Below are 12,172 nucleotides of genomic sequence, written 5' to 3' on the forward strand. Positions count from 1 at the left end.
GAATGAATGAGCTCGCAGGGTCAACTACAAATCTAATTGAGTCTTTGAAATTGCATGGCGTTGGTATAGCGTTCATCCCAACCCGAGTCATTGATCGATCACTCCGAGTTGAAATGAGTTCTCAACAACTCAATATTAGGATAGTGATAGTACCTAAGTTAATTTAGGTGGAACTAGGGATGAATGACTGAGCTTGCAGGTTAACTATAAATCCAATCGAGTCTATGGAATTGTATGGCATTGGTATTGTGTTCATCTACCCGAGTCATCTATTGATCACTCTGAGTAGAAATGAGTTCTCATCAACTCAACGTTAGGATAGTGATAGTACCTAAGTTGATTTAGGTGGAACTAGGGATGAATGAATGAGCTCGCAGGGTCAAATATAAATCCAATCAAGTCTTTGCAATTGTATGGCGCTGGTATTGCGTTCATCCCGACCCGAGTCATCGATCAATCACTCTGAGTAGAAATGAGTTCTCATCAACTCAATGTTTTAAAAACTATATCTTTTAAAATTTTTAAAATTAATTAAGATCAATTCGGACCAAATTAGCAATTTCAAAACTTGTCATTCTCTTCCAAAATTACAAATCAACCCATACAAATCATCCATTTGTGTGAAAAACTTTTTATTTCAAATCTTAAGTTCTCGATCTTCTCTCTCTCTCTCTCTTTCTCTCTTGGGGTGTCCTCTCCCTCTCAAAAATACAAATAACTACTCAACATATTGCTCAACCCTTCAAAATAGGTCAATTTTTTCCCATTTACGACTACATATAGTTATTTTTTTCAACTTCATTCCCACTTGTATCTGTTATTTTCTCTATCTTCGCATGTAACAGAGTTTGAGAAGAGTTCTACGTTTGTTCTTTATTCTAAAAAATAGGGTTTTTTAGTTAATGATAAAAAAGAAGACTATTAGTTGTATTATCTTCAAGAATGGGTTAACAATTTTGAGTTTTGATACTAAAAAAGTAGGAAGCATCCGATAAAACCCTAGTTTTTCTCTCAGTGTTTTGTTAACTGTTGTCGCATTGTTGGATGGTGTTTGTGGTGTTGTTAGTGGCTGTTGTTGGTGGTGTTGGTATTTGTGTTTTTTGGCGATGGTGTCGGTGGTCTTGGTGTTGATATTGGTGAAATTGGTGGTGGTCTTGGTGGCATTAGCCATGGCATTGGTTGTGGTGGTGGTGGTCCATCTGTTGCAATGGGTGGAAGAACTATTGGGAGATATTAAATAGGTCTACAAACAGATTCCCCATTTGTTCCAACTGATGGGTTATCTATTGGAGTATTTTCTTGTAATGTAGAAGAGAATAATTTATTGAAATTTATCCACCCATTGCAATAGGTGGAATATCTGTGGGGAGATATTAAATAGGTCTTCAAATAGATTCGGATTCCCCATCCGTTCCAACTGATGGGTTGTCCGTTGGAGTATTTTTTTTTGGTTATGTGATAAGAATAATTTATTGAAACTTGTCTCACCTTTTATAAAAAATTATTCAGACATCAAATGCAATGTATTTTTTATTTTTATTTTGTTTGTAGTTAAAAGATGTCTCCCAAAAGAAAAGAAACAGAAAGTGGAGAAAGTGGATCAACTTCCGATCACCAAACAAAAAAGGCTAGAGTACAGATAGATTCGGAGGAACTTCCAGAACAATCTCAGTCAGGGCAAAATAAAGCCGAGGAAAGTGATAACTCCTCCTCACCAATGGGGCGTGAAATAATATCAAAATTCCAGCATGATTTTGTCAAAACCATTAGTATTGACAAGTTTCGAGTTGCGATGCTGATGAATAACCCTAATGCAGTATTTGGTGATCTTGTACTTAAATGTCAGTTGGGGAAACCTTTTGATGAACTTAGGAGTATTATAAAGAAGGAAAACATAGATGGACTTTTTAAGAAAAGCTGCTTTGCACACTTTCTTAAGCTGTTTGGGCTCGCCCTCTCCGTTTCCTAATGATCATGGTATATGGCCTTCTAAAGTGAAGGATCTTATATGCGGGGGATGATGGAGGTCTGAAGGAGGGCGGAAATAAGATGGATGAAGTCTGGATCAACTACTGTGGCATGCCGGTTTGTTTTGGATTGAAAGAGTTTGCCATTGTGACGGGCTTAAGATGCGATCGTCCAGAAGAACCTGCCATCAAGAAAACACCCCACAAAGGGTCCAACAAACGCAAGATAAAAAAAGATGGGTTGTTGGGCATTGTTGGACCTAGCTACAAAGTGAAGGATTTGATAACGGATCTCAAGAATAAAGACATACCAAAGCACTACAGGGAGAAGTTGTGCTTAGTTTGGTTTGTCCATTCCGTTTTATTGGCAAGAGACATCAAGAAAGTCATAGAACGTGATTTGTTGGTGCTTGTTGATATTTTGGGAGATTCAATGATTATTCCTGGGGCTACGACAGCTACTACTTGACTGTCAAATTTTTACTGAAAGATCTAAAGCCAAAGATGACCATATTATACGGCTTTCCTTGGGATTTCATGGCAAAATTGATCACTATTTTTACTCATTCATTAATTTATATTGAATATACTCTTGACTTTTTTTTTGCTTGCTTCCTGTTTACAATTTTTACGCTTGGGCATGTGAAGCCATTCCTTCTCTCCGAAAGTATTTCACGAATTACCCGAATAAGGTTTTTCATCCAAGGATCCTTATGTGGTTGGCTGCAGTAGAGAGCAACAAAAAAAATATTAATGAGGTTAATCTCTTTAACTCTTTGAATGATGCAGTACGTCTTCTTTCAACTAAAATAATTTGCCTCAAAGAAAGATATTGAAACAGATGTTTCATCTATTGCAAAAGATTACCCATCAACTACAATTGGTACAATAGGTAATCTGTTGCAGTAGGCGATCCATATTTCACAACAGATTAACCATATGTTGCTCTGTTCTCTAAACTCTACTCAACAAATTACCCATCTACTGTAAATTATGCAACAGATGGGTATTCTGATGCAACATATTATCAATCTGTTTTAACATACAGATCAGCTGTTGCGGTAGCTAGATTGTCTGTTGCATAAGTTGGCTTTGTGCCTTATGTAACCCAACTGACTGTAAATTATTATTATATGATTTAAATTCCTCCTGTCATTATTTTATAGGTTGTGCATCCTTGGATCGTGCCTACCATTGATGAGCTAGGGATGACTTCTTTTCTTACTCTGGGTCTTGTTGATACAAAAGAAGACCCAACGGTGGAGTTAATAAAGAAGGAATTGGATGGAGCAACATCCATAAGAAGAGCAGTTAGGCAAGGTCAGTCTAATGTTGAAGCTCTTCACGACCTAACTCAAACTGTAACAGATCTGGGTGCTTCTTCTGGGGGTGTTGTTGGTGGAGTTGTTTGTGATGGTGGCAGCCATCCTGCTTCTGCTTCTGCTTCCAGTTGTGATTATGAGCATGTTGGTTCTCAACAAAAAATAAATATGTTTGAAAATACCCCTTGCACAGGTCCTCTCTCTTACCCCTACACCGGTCCCTCTTACCCTTATAGTGGTCCCTCTCACCCCTCCTCACCCTCATGTTCTCATTGCAAATGCAAAGTGTGCAAGGACAGAGAGGATAAAATCCTCGATAAGCTAGAGGCTATTGTTAAAGCTGCTAAGAAGTTGAAATCCAGGAGGGGTTTCATACCATCCAACGAGGTGAGGGAGCCATGCACTCCTACAGTGGAGGTTAGGAGGAAGAGAATAAAAATTAGATAAATTCTCTTTGTTCTGAAATCAGCAAAAAATGCAACTTCCCCCGCTCCAATAGTTGTTGAAGTTTAGGGGCCGCCGAAGAAGGTGGATATATTTGCTGCTCTTGGCAAGGAGAAGAAGAAGGAACTGGAAGAATTCATCAAGATGAAGGTTCTAAAAGAATACACCATGGATTCATTCACCGCCAAAGACTTCTCGAATATGACAAATATGTGTGTGTGTACTAGGACAAGGTAAGTTTTATTTTGCTAACCTACCCTTCCAATCTACTTTATGAATAAAAATCTATGCAGCAGATGTGTAATCTGTTGCAACAGCATGGTATTCTGTTGCAACATAATACACATCTGTTGCATAAGTTGCGTTGGCTGGGTAATTTGTGAACTGATTCAGAGAACCCTCTACATCAGATTCTTTCTATTGTGTTTTTATTCTTTACAATTACTAACCTATTTAAAAATTATCTTCTTATACCATAGTATGTTGATGAAATTCTCTGCCTCATGAGGGGCAGACAATTAGCGTACCCAGATGCTTATGATGCTACTGATAGGATAATGGACCTCAACTTCTACAATAATTTCAAAGATAGGTATGCTGATCTTTGTAATCTAGCTGATTCCGGTGGCCTGGGATTTGATCAGTTAGTTTCTACGTTCCAATGGGATGAAGAAATAATTAAATATGTTAGAGGGAAGAGGCCATATCCACATGACAAGAGCTGAACCAAGTCTTTTCAGTCATGAACGTTGATGTTACCCATTTTTTCACTGTTGAGATACTACTATACGAGGGAAAGATTAAGGTTTATGACTGCAACTTACCTGTGTTCAGCGAGAAGACGTTTTTAAACCACATACAGCCACTCTTGAGGTTGTTGCCCAAGTTGTTGACGCAGAGTAAGCTGATGGATCATTTGCGGGCTGAAGTCTTGGTGAAGGAATCATGGGTTTTTGAAGGTCGAAATAAGAACATCTAGCTCCGAAAAAATACAACCGGTGTAGCGTATAGGCCGTACTCGCTTGCATACATGGAGTGTTTGCTGACCGGCACACAAATGACCGGTGTGTGCGATCCCGTTGTAGGAAAGATGTAATGTTTCTAGGCATATGGGGTACTAACTAAATGGTTGGAGACCATGTATAAAAGAACATATACAAAGACAGAGATGAAGACGATAACAAATTTTTATTTCAAGCCAATTCACTATACATATAGGGGCAATAATTTTTATGTCTGGCAAAGTTGAATTTTTATAATGCAATAGATTTTATATCTGTAGTAACAGATATAGTACCTGTTGTGAGAGATTGATTATCTGTTGGAATAGGTTGGTAATCTGTTGCGTATGCATATGTTCCCCGTCTGTCTGTCGTAACAGATTTATGATCTGTTGCAATATATAACTTATCTGTTGCAACTGACCGGTAATCTGTTGGAGCAAATTAAAAAAGTAGGAAGACATATTATATAATTTCCATCAGATGACCTACGTATTGCATCTCATGTTGTAACATATGTCTAAATTTGTCTGATAAGATATGTCATCTGTTGCAGCAGATGTATTATCTATTGTGATATTTGAATCTAGTACTCCTTTTCAATTAACATGTTCAAAACTCATAATTAATTATAGTCATAGACAGAATAAAATAAATCGAAGCCTTCAGAAATTATATGAAATGAAATAACTCAACAAATAAATGAAATGTAAAATAAATCATTATGAGTACAAACAATTTACTCTACAAATAAATAAACAAGTTAAACCAAGGAGGATAGGTTATGACATTGACGGACTCGAGCTATAAAGATCTAATCAATATGGAAAAGTTGTTTTTCATCCAGTGCTATGGAATTCGGCTTTGGTTATCGTGGATCTTTAGCATCGGTTGCGTACGGCTTCTGAGCTTTCGCTTCTCCTGTTTCCATAAAAGAGAAGCATATATTTTGAGGAGTAATCTGGCATCAAGTCCATTATTTGGTACTTGTAATCCATCGCTCAAATACTCGGCATAGGAGGCAACAAAAGGACCGCAATCCCTGCGTTATAAAAAAATAGATAATTTATATCTTGCAGTTCATGCAAGTGTTGTGAAATTTGTGAAATAAAACTAATCATGGCACTTAAACTTACAGGCTATCAATGGTTTGTTGAGCGATTCCGGCAACATATTGTACATCAAATGGATTAGCCATTTTATCCCGATATGCTTCAATCGTTGATCAATTAGTACGAACCTTTTGATCCAAAAAGCCACTCATATCAAGGTAAGTAGGCAATATTTTGGCCAGTTTTTGTATCTCAGACGACGGCCCAGAACGTCTTCTTCGCTACATCGAGTCATAAGCTCGGATGGGCCTCTCTTTTAGAATGACGACAACCAACACCCAATGGAATTCATCACCATAATTGATTGGGATGTACACTTCATCGACCAAATGCTAAGGTAAGCCAGCCAGAATGCTAAAACTTTTGATGATGTTGATTAAGCATTCCTCTTTTCGGGAAACTTTTGGCTGCTGTTGATAATACCTATCTCTAGTGGAGTGTCTAGATATGAAATCCTCTTTGATGGAATGACACTCCTCTTAGATGTCATTTCCTTTATAGAAGCAGTTAGTGCATTAATAACATTAATCACTCCCTCGTGTTTTGCCTTGCAGTCTTGACATTTGCATGAAGAACATTCGCTAGATGCGGCAAAATCTGGATAAAAATATGTACAACCATTATGATCATAATCATAATGGCTTGTTGTTTCAAAAACTGTAAGAGGAGCATCAATAGCCCCACCCTCCAAAATTATTTTTCTTGTGATGGTTGTTGCATCAAAAAATTCCCTTTTTTTCCATCAACGACCTTAGGGTCCGATAAATTTTGCACAGACCGTAAATCAAGAAAAAAATGGAATCTTCAACTCTCAATTGGTCGGAACAAGCCACGGATGAACAATCCAAAATAAATCAAAAAATATATTAAGAATGATGATGAAATCTTTTAATCATTAATTAAAACAAAAACTTTATTAGAATTGGACTTACTACTTCCTTGGGGGGATTGAAAAGATTAAGAAATTTTGCATTTTTATCGGTTTTGGCCGACAACCATCTCAGAATTCTTGGACAGAAAACTTCTTCCTGGTAGTTCACTTGTTGTCTCAAATAATAAATGACTTCAAATGCCCAAGCCTATAACATAACGCCAATAAATCAAAAGCATTATTGAATAAAAAAGTGATGAATCATATCATGATAAAAGAAATATTTACCATGAAGACGCATGGAAAATCATATAAGTTGACTGTTTTTGGCGTTAACGGAGTCAACAAATATTCGACAGTCATTTTGAAGCTTTCATAACCTCAAGGATAACTGTTAAACGCCTCAAGATCCTCGAAGAGATTTATTAAACCGAGGCTTATGTTGTTGTTAACGTCTCTCTCCCAAAGAACATTTTGTATAAACCAAACCAAGCATAATGATTGCTTGTGCTTCTTTGAAAGTCCTTTACCTTTCAACGCTTCAATCATATTTTTGTTTTTGAAGCTTGGACCAATAATGAACACTAGGTCATCACGATCACTCGACTTGCATTTTTCTTTTTTGGGTGTGCAGGGTACTTTTTTGGGTCAGAGTAGGTATAACTTGAGAAGGAGAAGGAGGATAACAGTTTAGTTTGGTAACTATGGCAAACTCCGCCCAACCAAAACAAAGAGACATGCCACAGTAATTTATCCATAACTCATCCATCTTATCTTTGTTTTCATACATAAACCTACGCTTGAGAAGATCATATACCATTTTCATCTGGAAACGAGCATTGTTGTCCTCCGACAAATCAAGATATTTCCCAAAGCAGCTTTCCTTGAAATAAAAATCTAATTTTTGTTCTCGAAGTATTTTTTTGAAGGCATAGAAAGATTTTTCCATGACTGACTTAACCACGAGATCACCCATTAAATCTGTGGCACCATCGCACTGCATTCTCACAGGGTAACGATCAATGCTGAAGGTTTTAACAAACTCTTCAACAAAAGGGCTATTAGCATTTGGATCATCTCTTTTGAAAGATTTATCCTCCCCGTGTTCATTATCTTCTGCTTCTGATTGAGATAACGCTTGTAAAGCAAACTCATAGAGTGGTAGATGTAGCTGAGCTGCTGCACTTGTTCCTTTACTTGGAGTTGATTCGATTTCTTTTATTTTAGGAGCCATGTTATCTTAAATTGACAGGAACATAACATAGATTATAATTGATTAATGCATAACAGTAATATAACAGTTCCAACAGACAACTAATCTGTTGCACCAGGTATGTTAGCTGTTGCAACATATAGCCGACCTGTTGCAACGGATGAGAAATATGTGGGAACCATAAAAATAGCACTATCTGTTGCACCTGGTGTTTTATCTGATGCAACACATAACTGACCTGTTGCAACGGATTAGTAATCTGTTGAAAACAATAAAAATAGATCACTAATCTATTGCACCAGGTATTTTATCTGTTGCAACATATAACCGACTTATTGCAACGGATGAGTAAACCATTGGAAAGAATAAAAATGGATCAGTAATCTATTGCACCAGGAATGTTATCTGTTGCAACAGATAACCGACCTATATGAGTAAATCGTTAGAAAGAATAAAAACAGTCCTAATCTATTGTAAAATGAAGAGTAAATTGTTGGAAAGAATAAAAACAGATCACTAATCAATTACCTGTTGGATAAATATTATTTAGATTTCTTCCAAACAGAAGAGTCATCTGTCGGAATAAATGAATGATCTGTTAGATTGTTCACCTGTTGCATCAGATTTTCATAGTTGCATCAGATTTTTAATCTGTTGCATCAGATTTTAAAATGAAGAGTAAACCGTTGGAAAGAATAAAAACAGATCACTAATCAGTTATCTATTGGATTAATATTATTTAGATTTCTTCCAAACAGAAGGGTCGTCTGTCGCAACAGATGAATGATCCGTTAGATTGTTCACCTGTTGCATCATATTTTCATAGTTGCATTAGATTTTTAATCTGTTGCATCAGATTTTCATCTGTTGCATCATATGTTTCATCTATTACATTAGATATTTCAACTGTTTCAATACCATTTCTACCAAGACAAATAACAAATCAACCCAGCAACACCAACATATCACACACACACATACACACTAAGAACATCAACTGTGGCAAAAAATCACCAATAAATTTAAATCAAAAGTACGACAACGAGAAGAAAAAATGCAGAAATGCCAGAAATTAGGGTTTTATTTAGTCCACATTTCAATACTAGAAGAGTAGTTGTCTCAAGTTCCTTTATTTTTTCATAATTTTTTACTTGTGAAAAAGGAAATAGGAGGACGAAGAACTCGAAGTTGTTGTCGCCGGAGAAGTATTCACATCGATTGACCGTTGAAAATCAAAAAGGAACTCGCCCAACTATTTATCGCCGGAGGTTGAAGAGAGAAATTTTTCAGAACTGTTGGTTGGGAGAAGCTGGAGAGAGAGAGTGGTTGATTAGAATTGAAGAGGGGTGTGGGTTGGGTTGAGTGGTTGATTAGAATTGAAGAGGGGTGTGGGTTAGGTTGATTTGTATTTTTGAAAAGATTAGAAAGTTTTGAAAGTATTAATCAAGTCCACAATTAACTTAATCAAGTTTCCTAATGATGTTTGACCCTATCTGTTGGTCAATGTCAGCAATCTTTCATTCAAGATTTAAAATACACCTTTCCTTCAATTAATCAAATGAATTTCAGAATAAGTATAAAATGGTTAAGCTATTTTTGGCCTTATCTCAATCCCTTCAACTATAAGGTCTTGTTTTATAAGACCACGCTTCACTTCTTGCACTCTTAACTCTATGCAATCATCTTTATTTTCAGTTAAAAACTCTCCTATTTCTAACTCAAACCAGCCATCATCTCTAAGTTTAGGAAGTGGTCCGTCATCAGGCCAATCATCGGTGAGATATGGGGAAGGCGGATTGTAAGGTGAGTCGCATATAGTCAAGCAAACAATCTGCATGTTTTTGGATTCAACGCCAGAAATTCCAACTGAAACCTCCACGTCTCGAGGATCAAACCCAGAATAATAATCTTTGTTCAACTTGTAAACAAAGTAAACTGCATAGCATATCAACGGTGACAGAATCCCAGCTCTAATTGTGCTCCAAATTTCAAGCCACCATACAACTTTTAGCAGAGCCACTTTCGGAAACCTGCTTACGAAAAAATAATAACATAACTATACCCATATAATCTCAAAAGTGGGGTCTGTGGAGAGTAACCAAATGGACCCACGTTGAAGGGCAGGGATGCACGTGCACCCATTGTTAACTTCGAAAAAAATTATGCATATATATATATATATTTTTTATTAGGCACCCTAAAATACAAAAGCAAAGGTAGGTGCACTACTCGAAATTGCCGGGGTTTCTTCTCAAATCGAAGGCATGGGTTCTGTGTGTATAGAGAAAACCCTATAAATTTGAGTCATTTTTAATTCATATTTATCAGTGACATGTTTTTAACTAACGTGCATATGCACTTGGTGGTGCTTCTGTCATCTGTAAATAATAGGTTCGCCTTTGGAGGATACGATATATACATTTTTCCCTTACATAGGGTAGGGAGGTTGCTTCTGATAGACACTCGGTTCAAAAGAGAAATTATCAAAGCAGGATTGCAAGATACAAGACAAATGTTTAAGATTTAATTTAGATCACAAATTTCACAAGACTTCATTTCTTTCTTAATTTCGTACTCGAGTAGATAGTGACACATAAACTTGGACGAAGGGAGTATATCTCAAGAAAGGATAATCTCCAATTATTAAATAAGACATCCGAAGAAGAATGGAAAACCTGGACTCTGTAGGTGAAATCCATTCCCAATATTCTGGTGTATCACTCCACACAATATTAAGATCCCTTGCACCTAAGAATTAACATTTCTTTCCAGTCCATTTGTCCAGTGAGAAACTCTGTTGTACAAAAACATGTATAGTAATAAGATCCAAAAAAGAGAACAAGCTTGCAGAAAACATGTATATGTAAAGGTTTAGCAAGAGGACAGCAAGAAATGCTTGCCATAGTCGTTTGGTTGGGAACAAGTTATCCCGGGATTAACTATTCCGAGATAATAAATTATTCCACCATGTATATGAGATAACTTATTCTATCACCCTAGTATAAACAAGTAATCTCGAGACTAACTTGTACCTCCAACCAAACGATCCTGCATTTTATTTCGGGACTATTATACCTTATACCTCACACCAAACAAAGCAGCAGTTGCTTTTTTGATAGGTGTAAATTATTACAAAATTTAATTACTCATGTAGCCTTCTCGCCAAGGAAAACAAGAGGATGGTAAGGAGTTATGACTTATGAGCATGATTTTGTGGTTGCAAGTTGACAAAAAAATGACAATCATACAACTACAACAACAAACACTGTAATCATACAATGGGTCTTCCGGGGAGGGTATGCAGATCTGGCCCTTGCCTTTGTATGGTCGATAGACTATATCTGTAGACCTTCCGCTCAAAAGAAGTGAAATCAAAGCCAGATTGAAAAAAACGGCATAATACATAAACAAGATCTTTAACTTGACATCAAATTATAACTATGATCTTTTAACTTTACCAATGCACAAGTAGACCTTTAACTATACAAAAGTTGAATAAAAAAAACACTCTAATACTACCTGGCAAAATGCATGTATACACTCAAAACCATGCGCGTCATAGTTAGAATTGGAGTTTTTTTTTTGTTTAGCTTTTGTATAGTTAAAGGGTCTATTTGTGCACTGACAAAGTTAAAGGTCATACTTATAATGTGTCTTTTTTATTAGGTGGCAACATCTGAGTAGATTATTAATCCACATAGGAGCGATTGAGTTTCACACATGTAAGTTGTAGAACTGGAGTGTTTTTTTGTTCAGTTTATTTATAGTTAAAGGGTCTACTTGTGCACTGCAAAGTTAAAGTATAATTTGGTGTCAAGTTAAAGATCCTGTTTATGTATTATGCCTAAAGAAAATAATGACAACAAAATAACATGATAGAAAAATAATAAAGAGATAAACAAAAGTAAAAATTGAAGAATAATATACTACCTGAATGAATAAGGTCAAGCGCAATAATTTCAACAAGAGCATAAATTATTCAGATCCTTGTTTTTCTGAATTTCATTGTTTACCTTGTGGCCTTCATCAATTAAGACGTGATTATGTGAGAGATAAACATAGATATCCTTGAGTGATCGGAATTCAGGAATTGGAGTCGATGATCTGGCAATAATAGACCGATAACCAGAGGGCAGGAAGTTAGCCCAAACTGAATCGGAGTCAGCGACACAACGGAGAGATGTAGAGACTAATGAAAGATGGCAAACGTCCCTCAGGCTCGTTAAGTCTAAGATATCAACG

At 36.4% G+C, this 12,172-nt stretch overlaps 1 pseudogene; it reads right to left on the bottom strand.

Moving 5' to 3' along the window:
- Positions 1–9,515: 9,515 nt before the first annotated feature.
- Positions 9,516–12,172, bottom strand: part of LOC124889568 — a 7,073-nt pseudogene continuing 4,416 nt past the window's right edge.

The sequence above is a fragment of the Capsicum annuum genome, chromosome 12 (assembly GCF_002878395.1).
Source record: "Capsicum annuum cultivar UCD-10X-F1 chromosome 12, UCD10Xv1.1, whole genome shotgun sequence".
NCBI lineage: Eukaryota > Viridiplantae > Streptophyta > Magnoliopsida > Solanales > Solanaceae > Capsicum > Capsicum annuum.